Raw genomic sequence first — 14,974 nt, 5'->3', positions numbered from 1 at the left:
AAATTAAAGATTCCCCAGCTGTTAACATGCTACTATGTCAGAAAGCTCGGTTAGTTGATTGGAGGTGGTTGGAAGTGCAGATCGAGCTCTAGTCTTACGAAGAGTAGTATTATTTTAAAGTACAAGCATCAACTATGCAACCAACCAAGCGCATCCCCTTGCTCCCCAAAAAGTCAATGCTCGCAGTTGCTTCCATTTCCCTCAGAAGCAAGCATCTGCACGTTTAGCCTGCTCACACCACCATCCTCTTCTCCACCCTGCCCTGAAATTGTGTTTCTCTGTGCTCTGCGTGTGTTGCTAGCTTGGAGCATTCCTATGGCGGAGCTGGTGGCCACCATGGTGGTCGGGCCACTGCTGTCCATCGTGAAGGACAAGGCGTCCAGCTACCTGCTGGACCAGTACAAGGTCATGGAGGGCATGGAGGAGCAGCACAGGATCCTCACGCGCAAGCTACCGGCCATCCTGGACGTCATCACCGACGCCGAGGAGGCGGCATCCCACAGAGAAGGGGCCAAGGCTTGGCTCCTAGAGGTCAAGAGGGTGGCTTACCAGGCGAATGAGATCTTCGACGAGTTCAAGTACGAGGCACTTCGGCGTGAAGCCAAGAAGAACGGGCACTACAGCAAGCTCGGGTTCGATATAATAAAACTCTTTCCCACTCACAACCGTTTTGCCTTCCGTGACAAAATGGGAAAGAAGCTATGCAGGGTTGTGCAGGACATTGAGGTCCTTGTGACCGAGATGAATGCATTTGGGTTCAAATATCAGCAGCAAGTGTCAGTATCCAAGCAGTGGAGGCAGACGGATCACGTTTTCTTTGATCCAAAGAAAATCATCAGCAGATCGAGGGACCAAGATACAAGGAATATTGTTGATACTCTACTTGGCCAAGCTAGCAATGCAGATCTCACTGTTGTTCCCATCGTTGGAGTAGGGGGGCTAGGCAAGACCACTTTAGCGCAGCTCATTTACAATGAACCTGAAATTCAGAAGCATTTTGAGTTGCTCCACTGGGTCTGTGTCTCAGAGAGCTTTGATGTGGATTCCGTAGCTAAAAGTATAGCTGAAGGTCTTACCAAAAAGACTATAACTGAATCAGCTTCCAACAAGGGCCCACTCGATGTCATTCAAGATGCACTAAGAGGGCACAGATACCTCCTTGTGCTGGATGACGTCTGGAACAGAGAGCCCGATAAGTGGGAAAAGCTCAAGTCTTGCCTTACACATGGTGCCAAGGGTAGTGCTGTTTTGACAACTACTCGTGATGAAGGAGTCGCGAAAATAATGGGTACAGTTAAGGCCTATAATCTCGCAGCTTTGGGGGATGATTTTATAAAGGAAATTATTGAGAAAAAAGCATTCGGTTCGCAGAAGGAAGAAGAAAGGCCTTCCGTGCTAGTTAATATGGTTGGTCAGATTGTGAAGAGATGTCGTGGTTCTCCTTTGGCTGCAGCATCACTAGGTTCGGTGTTGCGGACGAAGACCAGCAAAGAAGAATGGAAGGCTGTGTTCAGTAGAAGCAGCATTTGCAGTGAGGAATCTGGAATTTTACCAATACTCAAGCTCAGCTACAATGACTTGTCATCACAGATGAAGCAGTGTTTTGCTTTTTGTGCCATGTTTCCGAAGGATTACGAGATTGATGTGGACAAGCTGATCCAACTATGGATGGCACACGGGTTTATTGAGGATCAAAAGGAAGTTAGTCCTGAAACCATTGGCAAACGAATTTTCAATGAGCTGGCCTCAAGGTCATTCTTTGTGGATGTGAAGCAAGTCAAAGTTCCAGTTAAAAAATATTACCCCGAAATGGGTATTTTTTCCAAACATACATGTAAAATCCATGACCTTATGCATGATGTTGCACTATCTACAATGGAAAAGAAATGTGCTCTCATGCTTGAGCAACCAAGTCAGATTGAGTGGCTTCCAGATACAGCTCGCCACTTACTTTTGTCTTGTGAAAAACCAGAAACTGTTTTGAATGATTCTCTGTTGACAAGATCTCCGGCTTTCCAGACACTTCTGTGTGATAATGATATGCGAGAACCATTGCAGCAATTATCGAAATACAGCTCTTTGATGGCATTACAGCTCTGTACAAAGAGAAGGTCATTCCCATTAAAATCCAAGCATCTGCATCACCTAAGGTACCTTGATCTCTCAAGAAGTCGTATCAAATCACTTCCTGAAGATATAAGCATTCTATACAACCTGCAAACATTGAACGTCTCTGGCTGTGAAGAACTTCGTCGGCTTCCAAGGCAAATGAAGTATATGACTGCCCTCCGTTACCTCTACACTCATGGTTGTCCGCAGATGAGGAGCATGCCCGTTGGCCTCGGAAAACTCTTGTCCTTGCAGACACTTACGTGTTTTGTAGCAGGTCCTTCTGGCTCAGGGTGCAGTGGTGTTGGGGAGTTGCAGCAGTTAAACCTTGGTGGACAGCTTGAGCTACTTCAGCTAGAGAATGTGACAGAAGAAGCTGCGAAAGCGGCAAACATCGGAAAGAAGGAGGCACTCCGAGAACTGAAATTAAAATGGTCTGCTTGTCGCGAGGATGATGCGAGAGTGCTTGAGGGTCTGAAACCTCATGATGGGCTCCAGGTTGTAAGGATAATGTCATACGGAGGAACCACCTTTCCGACATGGATGTCTATGTTGCGAAACGTGGTTGAGATTCATCTTTCTGGTTGTAGCAAACTGCAATGGTTATTCAGTTGTAATACATCCTTCAGTTTTCCAAATCTGAAGGAGTTTAGACTACGACATCTGGAATCTTTGGAGAGATGGTGGGAATTAAGTCACCAGGAACAAGGGAAAGATGTAATATTTCCTCTGCTTGAAAAGTTGTCTATTAAAAGCTGTCCAAAGTTGATAACGTTACCTGAAGCAACACTGCTAAGAGAATCTTATGGTACAATGGCACGGTCTGCATTTCCAAAGTTGAAAGAACTCTGCTTGGATGACTTGGCTAGCTTTGAGAGATGGGAGGCATTCGAAGGAAATCAAAGTGGATACATAATATTTCCTAGGCTTGAGAAACTTGAAATTTCCAGTTGCCTTGTGTTGAAAACATTCCCGGAAGCACAGTCTTGTGGAGATTATGATATGGCACATTCAACATTTCCTGAGTTGAAGATTCTCAGCTTAAAATATTTGCAGAACTTTGAGAGCTCGGACCCAGTTGATGGATCTCAAAGAGAAGACGCAATGTTTCCTCAACTTCAGGAGTTGTATGTTGCAGGCTGTGGGATGATGAAAGTATCATCAGGGCAACAAAAGGTTTCTCCAAAGCTGGCCGTGTTACACACTGAGGGAAGTAAGGAAGAGATGTTCCTGTTGGTAGCTAGACATATGACTTCACTGACCAACTTGAAACTGGAGAGCAGTGGAGAAACGGAAACAACCTTGTCAGCAGCTGATCATAGTTTGAAACTTGTGGTGGATGCCATGGTAAAAGGGAATCACAATGATTTCCCTCTAAAAAATATGAAGTTAAGGGGCTTTAAGTCGGGGGCTGTGGCTGAGCTATGTGCACATTTTGTACAGCTCCAACACTTGGGTTTTACTCTCTGTGATGCACTTGTCCACTGGCCAGTGAAAGAGTTTCAAAGCTTGGTATCCTTGAGGAGACTAGCAATTTGGGACTGCACAAAACTGGTTGGATACGCACCACAAGCTCCTGCAGGGGAGCCATCAACAACATCAGAACCCTCGAGTGAACTACTGCCACGTCTCGAATCTCTCACGATATATGGTTGTCCAAGCATGGTAGAGGTCTTTAAGCTCCCTGCATCCCTGAGGAAAATGGAAATTCATCATTGCACTAAACTCATGTCCATATACAGCAGGAGGGTACAGCAGGAACGGTCAGCATCATCATCTGCCGATGCCAGGACAGAGCACTTTCTGTTTCCCTGTTTAGAAGAAATAATGATATGGGGGTGTGATAGCTTAACAGGTGTCCCCTATCTTCCCCCATCGTTGGTTGACCTCTACATCAATGATTGCAAAACTCATCTCTGGAAAGCCTTACCATCACGGAGTGTCCTAGTCTAAAGAGGCTCCCTACATGCCTCCAGCAACGTCTAAGCAGCATCCCGGACAAAGATCTAGATGCCCGTTTTCAAGGTATGCACGTGTCAGTTTCCATCTCTTTTGGTTTGTCACATTTCAGTAAAAAATTAAGACGTACTTCCAGATATACTACTACTTCAGCTGGATTGACTACTTTAGCCAGCTAGCTTCGCAGCATGTCTGAGGAAGCTCCCTGAATCTCTCTTGATACAGTTAAGGCCTATAACTAAATGAAGATGTTTATCAATATTTTTCTGTGTAACAGCAGACATGTGTTACGTACACATGTACACTTCTAGTTGATCACTACGCTAGTGAGTATATTTAACCAAGTAGCTGGTTTTGGTAAATGGCACTTGCCAAACGTAGTGGTTACAGCATGACTAGTACTACAACCCAAAAATTGTTGCAAATATTCCGTTTACATAAATTCTTTGTTCCTTCAAGTCATCAGGCTGACGCTACATGCATACTTACAACTTTCCCGTTGCATCATTTGTGAACAGAGCCTAGTCTTCTGAAGCCCAAGACATGGAGAAATGTCATTCGCAGAGATTAGCGAGCTATCTATTTGTAATACTCCACCTTCGAGCAGCAAGACATCTGATTATATATACATGGGCCATCAGCCACTAAATTCGGTGCTTTCTTCCAGTGCTGATTGTGTGCGGCTCCTTCACAGAACTGCTTCCGCAATCCACACCCACAACCTAGCGACAGTAGAAATCATGTCTGGATCAAAGTACGTGTATTGTGTATCTTCCTGCTTTCAATTTACCTGTATTCATTATGTGATACTTGAGGCGTCTGTTTGTGTTGGTTGTTCCCAGTGACATGGCAAGTTACGCCATGCCTGTGATGTGGAAAACTTGCCTGTGACTCGGCATATGTAATTGTGATATTCATGTATCTCCTTCAGCACGTTTCAGTTAGAGCAAGCATGTAACACTCATGTCTGTGTAATATATATGTAGTGCATCTTGGACTTTGTGCTCCAGGATTTACCTGCAGCCTTGCAGCTAGCTAGTATTGTGATTAATTGCCGAAGGGAAAAGTTATATGTGATCTCAGAGATCAGAATATAGACAGGGGAGGAACTATCTCTATGTGTTCTCCTTCAGATCCTGCAGCTACAGCAGTCAATACTCGGGCGCACAAATATTATACTGTATATAATAAGTTCACCGGGCAGGCAGAAGCATGGGCAGAAGGCCACGGACACTGGATCGATGCCGTGGTTCAGCCGGAGTATGAAGGAGATGCCGTCAGAAGTGCGTGGGTTTGCTCGAGTATCAGAAGAAAAGGAGCACTGGATTTTGCTCTTCATCAACTTAATTTCAAAGCCCCGTATAAACTCTGGGGCTGCCAAAGCAGCCGTTTGTGCCCTCGGGGTTGGTACAAGCTGAAAAGAAGTGGCGCTAAGTTTCTTTTGTTCATCATCCTTGTTGCAAGAGATATCATATTGGTTGCAAGAGATATAACAAGCAAACTCTGTATCCCGACCTAGCAAATCTACAAAGTTACCCACGCACCTAGCTACTTGATGCCAATGAGCATAGCACCACCAAACCAAGTGTAATCCTGTGATTTCTTTTTTTTTTGTGAAACGAGGCAAAAGTCTTCATTCCCACTAGCATTTGTTGACCGCGGCAAAATATTGTGTATTTCGAGTGTAATCTAAAGAAAATTGTCAGATTCTCTGAATTAGCCCCATGCCTTCATTCCAGTAGCATTTGTTGACCGATGGCTTCATGGGTAGTTTTCAGACAACTGTAGAAACATGAAGCGAACAAAATACATACAAACCCCATCTCTAGAATTCCTCTCATATTTACCCCATAATTTCTCCTCGTATATGTAAACAAGGTAGAAGAAAAAGTCGTTAGCCATGCTTAGAGCATCTCTAACAGACACCGCAAACCGTTAACCCTAAATACGCAGATGGAAGGTATCCCAAACTTGTTTTGCAGGCTGAAAAAACGGCTGGTAGCCCACACACACCGCAAAAGGAGTCCCTAAAACAACATATTTCCTATCGTGACCCACAGTTAGCATTTTTTCTTTTTTTTCCTCCTTCCTCAACCTTCCATCCGTGTCCTTCCGCTCGCTGCCGCTCGCGCTCGCCGCCCCCGCTGGCCTGCCCACGCTCTTCCCCACCCGCGCCAGCCGGCCACACTCGCGCTCGCCCGCGCCGGCGGCCCGCGTGCTCCCAGCAGCCGCGCCACCCGCTCTGGATTCCGGTGAATTTTGGCTTGACTCCGGCGACTCCGACGAATTTTGGTAGACTCCAGAGCTCATACGGGCTGAAATTTCCTTCGCGCCAAAGCAGATGTTGGGATGGGGTTCGCTCTCGGAAGGCCTCGCGGAACTGGGTAGTTGAGGTTTGCGCGATGCAAAACTGTATAGATTAGATTTTTTTTTTCCGGATGGAGGCCCGATGCGGTGTCTAGACCAGCCCTTTTTCCTCTCCAAAACTGGAAAAAAGCAGTTATTGTGCAAATGGAGGCTGGATGCGGTGTCTGGTAGAGCTTAATCATAATTGTAGCATGATCGGCCTAGGCATCCTTGAGTGCGCGCCTTTTTTAAACATTTAAATTTCAGTATTTATTTTTGGGTTTTTTAGTCGTGCGATAGAGATCACATGGCTCCAAAATCCTATAGTATTTAAACTCATGTTTTTGTTATAGACACCAATTAAAAAAACATTAGGTCAACAAACATACAAACTTTTTATTTGTAGGATTCCTTTTCATATTTTCACGCGAAAAGAGTCATACATTCTTCGACAAAGTGTAAGATATAAATTTCTAGCATTGTCTCTGCCCAAGGAAATCACCTAGGAGCTTAGCATAATCAAGACTTAGGCACTCAGTTATCGCGTAGCGCTTAGGTATGCTTGAGCACAAACTTTTTTCTTAACTATGTACTCTGTCCGTTTTAAAATACAGGGCATACAAATTTTATCCAACGTCAATGCTTTCTAAATTTGATCAACCATATAATAATAACATCTTTATCGAAAAAGTATAATAATAACATGAAGACTCAAATCAATATGAGTAGACCCATCTAAGTTACTCCGTCCGTTTTTATATATGAGGTCAACATACATTTTAAGGCAGAACTGTAAATAATAATTTAACCAATATAATATGAGTTATGTCACCAAAAATATGCCATTGGATTCATACTTGAAAGATGTTTCCAACTATATGTTTTGGTGTCATATAACTTATTTTTGTCAATCAAATTGTTAATCAAAGTTTTGGCTTGAAATACTTAGGGAGGTATATTTTTATAATGTATTTATTCGATATTGTAATTGTTGGTATTCCGTAATATACATATGGTCAAGCTTAGTGGATTTTCAATTGTGACTAAATTAGTACGCTATGTATTTTGGGACTGGGGATTAATTTTGTTTTGTTTTCAACCGTACGATAAAGATCCAACGGTTCGAGAGTCCTACTCCGTTCTGAGCATCCTGTGCTAGAACTGAACCACAGCGGCTGAAGCGCTCTACGGCGGCGACGGCGTCTGCCGGATTTCACCATTAGCACACCGGCCGGCCGGCGCCGCCGCATCCAGTCTCACCACTCTCGCACCCTCCATACATAGCCTCCTCAGCCCCCTCCCGTCGGGATCCGTCGCGGAGTCCTCCTTCCTCGGCTGCCTGCAATGCCGATGCGTTCGCCGCAGCGCGCCGGAGGACGCGGAGGCGTTTCGATCAGTACCTGTCTGACGTTCAACTGGAGCATTCGCAGGGTCGGCGGACTCGCCGGCCTCCCTCCCCTGCTCCGCGGTCACCAACCCCCGAGTTCGTCATCAGTGGGTTTGTTTCCCCCTTTCCCTTCTTTCTCTTCCTGCAGATTCGTCAGGGGTAACTATCTCGAATCCCGTCCAATCTGATAACTGCATTCTACTCAGGTTTTTGTTACACCTACATCTGTCCAGTTTATTTTTCTTACCGAATTTTGTTACTTCTAGATTGTGTCAAGTGTATCATGAAATGTTTCACCCAGATTCACAATTTGATACCTGCATTCATACTCAGGTTTTAGTTACAGCTACATCTGTCCAGTTTATTTTTCTTACTGAATTTTGTTACTTCTAGACTGTGTCAAGTGTATCATGAAATGGTTCACCCAGATTCACAATAGTCAAGTGAAGCAGAGTTCAACTTTTTTTTACCCTGATTCTGCTGGCATCTTCAGTTTCGTGTTGATCAAATCAAATACAAGAATCTCCAAAATGTTGGAATATACTTTTCTTGGATAGTGATCACCAAAAGGTCGGTTTCGTACATCTTGGGCATGATTTTAAGTACAACCTTTATGTGTTGCTTTCCTCTAGCTCGCCATGCAACGGATTAGTTGTTAGTATGTGCCATTCGGTTTAGAATCTCCAAAATAGCCTGTATATGTTGTTTTCCTTTGGCTGGCCAAGCAACAGATTTATTTTGGCATGGATCATTTAGTTGCACATTAGATGGATTCTTATAAATTTTAAAACGTAGTATTCACAAATGAAAATTGGGGACTGGGAGATACTCGCATGGAATTCCATTTTCCTCACAAGCAGGGGCGGATCTCTTTGGGCTTACCCTGATGCACATGCATCAGGGTCCAAGATTTTTCTGCTAGTACTTGCAAGCTCAAACTAAGGCGGTGCACCAGGTTAGGCAGAAAAGTGTGCATCAGGGATGTATTAATTCAGCTACCAAAGGCAGCAAGCTTGAGCATGCATCAGGGGATATTTTCCTCCAGCTCCGCCCCTGCTCACAAGCATATCTGCAGCACGTCTAGCTGTAGCTTTGCTCACACCAACAACTTTTACTTTCCATTCTCCTCGAAAGGAAAGCGTCTGCACATGTAGCTTGCTCACGCCACCAGCTTTTACTTTCCATTTCCTCAGCAAGCAAAGCATATCTGAAGCACGTTGCTCACACCACCAGCAAAGAATATATGCACGTATAGCTTGCTCTACCATTCTCTTCACCCTGGATGGCAATTGTGTTTCCCTGTGCCATTCTCTTCTCCACCCTTGACCGCAGTTGTGTTTCCCTGTGTTCCGCGTGTGTCACAATCTCCGAGCACTCCAATGGCAGAGTTGGTTGCCACCATGGTGGTCGGGCCACTGCTGTCCATCGTGAAGGACAAGGCGTCCAGCTATCTACTGGACAAGTACAAGGTCATGGAGGGCATGGAGGAGCAGCACAAGATCCTCAAGCGCAAGCTGCCGGCCATCTTGGACGTCATCACCGATGCCGAGGAGGCGGCCTCCCACAGAGAAGGCGCCAAGGCTTGGCTTGAGGAGGTCAAGAGTGTGGCTTACGAGGCGAATGAGATCTTCGACGAGTTCAAGTACGAAGCTCTCCGCCGCGAAGCTAATAAGAATGGGCACTACAGCAAGCTCGGGTTCAATGTAATAAAACTCTTTCCCACTCACAACCGTTTTGCGTTCTGTGACAAAATGGGAAAGAAGCTATGCAGCGTTGTGCAGGCCATTGAGGTCCTTGTGACTGAGATGAATGCATTTGGGTTCAAATATCAGTGGCAAGTGCCAGCATCCAAGCAGTGGCGGCACACGGATCATGTTATCTTTGATCCAAAGAAAATTATCAGCAGATCAAGAGACCAGGATACAAGGAATATTGTTGATACTCTACTTGGTCAAGCTAGCAATGCAGATCTCACGGTTGTTCCCATCGTTGGAGTAGGGGGGCTAGGCAAGACCACCTTAGTGCAGCTCATTTACAATGAACCCAAAATTCAGAAGCATTTTGAGTTGCTCATTTGGGTTTGTGTCTCTGAGACCTTTGATGTGGATTCCGTGGCTAAAAGCATAGCTGAATTTCATCCCCCAAAAACTAAAGAAGAAGCAGCTCCCAAAAGAGCCCACTCGATATCCTTCAAGATGCACTAAGAGGGCACAGGTACCTCCTTGTGCTGGATGACGTCTGGAACAGAGAACCCGATAAGTGGGAAAAGCTCAAGTCTTGCCTTACGCATGGTGCCAAGGGTAGTGCGGTTTTGACAACTACTCGTGATGAAGGAGTCGCAAAAATAATGGGTACAGTTAAGGCCTATAATCTCGCAGCTTTGGGGGATAATTTTATAAAGGAAATTATCGAGACAAAAGCATTCAGTTTGCAGAAGGAAGAAGAAAGGCCTTCCGTGCTAGTTAATATGGTTGGTCAGATTGTGAAGAGATGTTGTGGCTCTCCTTTGGCCGCAGCATCACTAGGTTCGGTGTTGCGGACGAAGACCAGCAAAGAAGAATGGAAGGCTGTGTTAAGCAGAAGCAGCATTTGCACTGAGGAATCTGGAATTTTACCAATACTCAAGCTCAGCTACAATGACTTGTCATCGCAGATGAAGCAGTGCTTTTCTTTTTGTGCCGTGTTTCCGAAAGATTACAAGATTGATGTGGACAAGCTGATCCAACTATGGATGGCACATGGCTTTATTGAGGATCAAAAGGAAGTTAGTCCTGAAACCATTGGCAAACGAATTTTCAATGAGCTGGCCTCAAGGTCATTCTTTGTGGATGTGAAGCAAGAAAAAGTTCCAATAAACCAATATAACCCCATGATGGGTAGTTATTCCAAACATACATGTAAAATCCATGATCTTATGCATGATGTTGCACTGTCTACAATGGAAAAAGAATGTGCTCTCATGCCTGAGCAACCAAGTCAGATTGAGTGGCTTCCAGATACAGCTCGCCACTTACTTTTGTCTTGTGACAAACCAGAAACTATTTTGAATGATTCTCTGTTGACAAGATCTCCAGCTTTGCAGACACTTCTGTGTGATAATGATATGCGAGAACCATTGCAGCAATTATCGAAATACAGCTCTTTGATGGCATTACAGCTCTGTACAAAAAGAAGGTCATTCCCCTTAAAATCTAAGCACCTGCATCACCTAAGGTACCTTGATCTCTCAAGAAGTCGTATCAAAGCACTTCCTGAGAATATAAGCATTCTATACAACCTGCAAACGTTGAATGTCTCTCGCTGCGAAGAACTTTGTCAGCTTCCAAAGCAAATGAAGTATATGAATGCCCTCCGTCATGTCTACACTGATGGTTGTCCAAGGATAAGGAGCATGCCTGTTGACCTCGGAAAACTCTTGTCCTTGCAGACACTTACGTGTTTTGTAGCGGGTCCTTCTAGCTCTAGGTGCAGTGATGTTGGAGAGTTGCAGCAGTTAAACCTTGGTGGACAGCTAGAGCTACTTCAGCTAGAGAATGTGACCGAAGAAGCTGCAAAAGCGGCAAACATCGGAAAGAAGGAGGAACTCCGAGAACTGAAATTAAAATGGACTGTTGGTTGCGAGGATGATGCGAGAGTGCTTGAGGGTCTCAAACCTCATGATGAGCTGCAGGTTGTAAGGATAGAGTCATACGGAGGAACCACATTTCCAACATGGATGTCTATGTTGCGAAACGTGGTTGAGATCCATCTTTATGGTTGTCAGAAACTGCAATGGTTATTCAGTTGTGATACATCCTTTAGTTTTCCAAATCTGAAGGAGTTTACACTACGAGGTCTGCAATCTTTGGAGAGGTGGTGGGAATTAAGTCACCAGGAACAAGGAAAAGAGGTAACATTTCCTCTGCTTGAGAAGTTGTCTATTAATCGCTGTCCAAAGTTGACAACGTTACCTGAAGCAACACTCCTTGGAGAGTCTTATGGTACAATGGCACGGTCAGCATTTCCAGAGTTGAAAGAACTCTGCTTGGAGTACTTGGACAGCTTTGAGAGATGGGGGGCAATTGAAGGAAATCAAATAGGATACATAATATTTCCTAGGCTTGAGAAACTTGAAATTCACAATTGCAGTGGGTTGACAGCATTCCCGGAAGCACAGCCTGGTGGAGATTATGGTATGGCACACTCAGCATTTCCTGCGTTGAAGGTTCTCAGCTTGAAAAAATTGCAGAACTTTGAGAGCTTGGATGCAGTTGATGGATCACAAAGAGAAGTGGATGGATCTCAAAGAGAAGACGCAATGTTTCCTCAACTTCAGGAGTTGTATGTTGTAGGTTGTGGGAAGACGAAACTATCATCAGGGCAACAAAAGGTTTCTCCAAAGCTAGCTGTGTTACAGACTGAGGGAAGTAAGGAAGAGATGTACCTGTTGGTAGCTAGACATATGACTTCACTGACCAACTTGAAACTGGAGAGCAGTGGAGAAACGGAAACAACCTTGTCAGCGGTTGATCATAGTTTGAAACTTGTGGTGGATGTCATGGAAAAAGGGAATCGCAATGATTTACCTCTAAAAGACATGGAGTTACATGACTTTAAGTCGGGTGCGATTGAGCTATGTGCACATTTTGTACAGCTTCAACGCTTGGATTTTACTTGTTGTGATGCACTTGTCCACTGGCCAGAGAAAGAGTTTCAAAGCTTGGTATCCTTGAGGAGCCTAATAATTTATTACTGCAAAAAACTGATTGGATACGCACCACAAGCTCCTGCAGCGGAGCCATCAACAGCACCAGAACCCTCGAGTGAACTCCTGCCACGTCTCGAATATCTCTTGATATTTAGTTGTCCAAGCATGGTAGAGGTCTTGAAGCTCCCTGCATCCCTGAGGGTCCTGAAAATTAATTATTGCACTAAGCTCAAGTCCATATACAGCAGGAGGCTACAACAGGGACAGTCAGCATCATCGATTCTTCAAGGGCCGTCACCTGTATATGCAGAGGTGTCATCATCATCTGCCGAAGCCAGGGCAGAGCACTTTCTCTTTCCCTGTTTAGAAGAAATAACCATATGGAGGTGTGATAGCTTAGCAGGTGTCCCCTATCTTCCCCCATCGCTGGTTGACCTCAGCATCTATAATTGCAAAACCCTGTCATCCCTACCGAATGGACCACAAGCATACTCATCTCTGCAAAGACTTTTCATCACGGAGTGTCCTAGTCTAAAGAGGCTCCCTACATGCCTGCAGCAACGTCTAAGCAGCATCCCGGAGAAATATCTAGCTGCCCGTTACCAAGGTATGCACGTGTCATTTTCCATCTCTTTTAATTTGTCACATTTCAGTAAAAAATTAAGACATACTTCCAGATATACTACTACTTCAGCTGGATCGACTGCTTTAGCCAGCTAGCTAGATACATAACTAAATGAAGATGTTTTATCAATATTTTTGTGTGTAACAGCAGACATGTGTTACGTTCACATGTACACTTCTAGTTGATCACTACGCTAGTGAGTAATATTTAACCAAGTAGGTAGTGGTTACAGCATGACTAGTACTACAACCCAAAAATTGTTGCAAATATTCATTTTACGTAAATTCTTTGTTCCTTCAAGACAACAGGCTGACGCTACATGCATACTGACAACTTTTCCGTTGCATCATTTGTGAACAGAGCCTAGTCCATTTAGTATTCTGAAGCCCAAGACATGGAGAAATGCCATCGGCGGAGATTAGCGAGCTATCTATTTGTAATACCTTCGAGCAGCTGGAGGTCTGACTATATACATGGGCCATCAATCACTATATTCGGAGCTTTCTTCCGGTGTTGATTGTGCGCGGCTCCCTCACAGAACTGCTTCCGCAATCCGCACACATAACCTAGCGATGGCAGAAATCATGTCTGGATCAAAGTACTGTATCGTGTATCTTCCTGATTTCATTTACCTACATTCATCATGTGATACTTGAGGCGTCTCTTTGTGTTGGTTGTTCCCAGTAACATGGCAAGTTACGCCATTTTTTTCGATAAAGGCAAGTTATGCCATGCATGTTATACGGAAAACTTGCGATCTCGGTCTATCATTTGGAACGCGATGTAACTCAGATAGTTGTCTGTAATTGTGATATTTATATGCATCTCCTTGAGCATGTTTTAGTCAGAGTAATCATGTAGAGAACCTGCCAGAACATTCATGTGTGTGTGCTATGTGTTGTCTATGCAGCTGCATCTTGAACCTGGTGGTATCTGATTTACCTCCAGGGAAGCATCTCTGCACCTGCTTTCGTGCATGGTTTGTTCAGCTAATGATGTGATCAATTTCTTAAGGGGGAAAACATATGCTTGATGTTGAACAATGTTGCGGTTCAGCTCCTGCAGCTTAGCAGAACTCTAGTGCACAATGCTTAGACTGTATACAAGTTGTCGCTGGCGCCGGCAGAAGGCCCTGACTGTAGCCACGGGCACAGGGCCAATCAGCTGATCATTATCAGCTGCTGCCTCGCCCCTCGGGTAGGAGTCGTTGCGACCAAGAGTTCAAAGTGTCGACGCCGAACTCGACTGTTCGTGGAGGCCACGGGCTGCTCCTCCCCGAGTTTAGCCGGGGATGTAGTCCGTCACGCGGCCAGGGCGGGGGCGAATCATACGGCATCCTTGCTGGCAACCGACCACGCCTCCCATGTTGGTTGGGAGTGTTGTAATATCGAGTCTGTATGTAAACCTGTATGACACGGTGATTGTACCGTTGTGTAAGTCTGTAACTGACTGACTTAGTCTAGCGCTAATGTAGCTTAGTGGGAGAACCTCTCAACCCCTCAACGGCACGATCTGATGCCTCGGCCTATATATGTAACGATAGTCTGATTAATGGAAGTGTGGTGAGTTCTGCAGTTGTGTGTTATTCAGTTTGGTATCAGAGCCTTTTCTCCCTCTCTCTGTCTTCTTCTACCTCTTCCCAGGATGGTTGACTCCGACGGCGAGGCTTCTCCGGCGCGCCACCTCGCCAACACCTCCGTACAGCTTCTTCCTGCTCCTCCGACCACGGACGGCATCGACATCACGCGCTTCATCAAGTTCAAGCTCGACGCCGAGATCGGCAACTACAACAAGTGGCGCAACTTCTTCCTCTTTGTCCTCTCCAAGTTCGACGCCCGCGATCACGTCGAGGAAGAGACGG

General features: G+C 45.0%; 2 pseudogenes; both read left to right on the top strand.

The window, feature by feature from the left end:
* The first annotated feature begins 311 nt into the window (after positions 1-311).
* On the top strand, positions 312-8,194 carry LOC124662145 (annotated as a pseudogene).
* Positions 8,195-9,201: 1,007 nt separating this feature from the next.
* LOC124662144 lies at positions 9,202-14,629 on the top strand (annotated as a pseudogene).
* The last annotated feature ends 345 nt before the right edge of the window (positions 14,630-14,974 follow it).

This window comes from Lolium rigidum, chromosome 6 (assembly GCF_022539505.1).
Source record: "Lolium rigidum isolate FL_2022 chromosome 6, APGP_CSIRO_Lrig_0.1, whole genome shotgun sequence".
Classification (NCBI taxonomy): domain Eukaryota; kingdom Viridiplantae; phylum Streptophyta; class Magnoliopsida; order Poales; family Poaceae; genus Lolium; species Lolium rigidum.
Note: the sequence above shows the minus strand (reverse complement) of the source record. Positions and strands in the feature narration are given on the sequence as shown.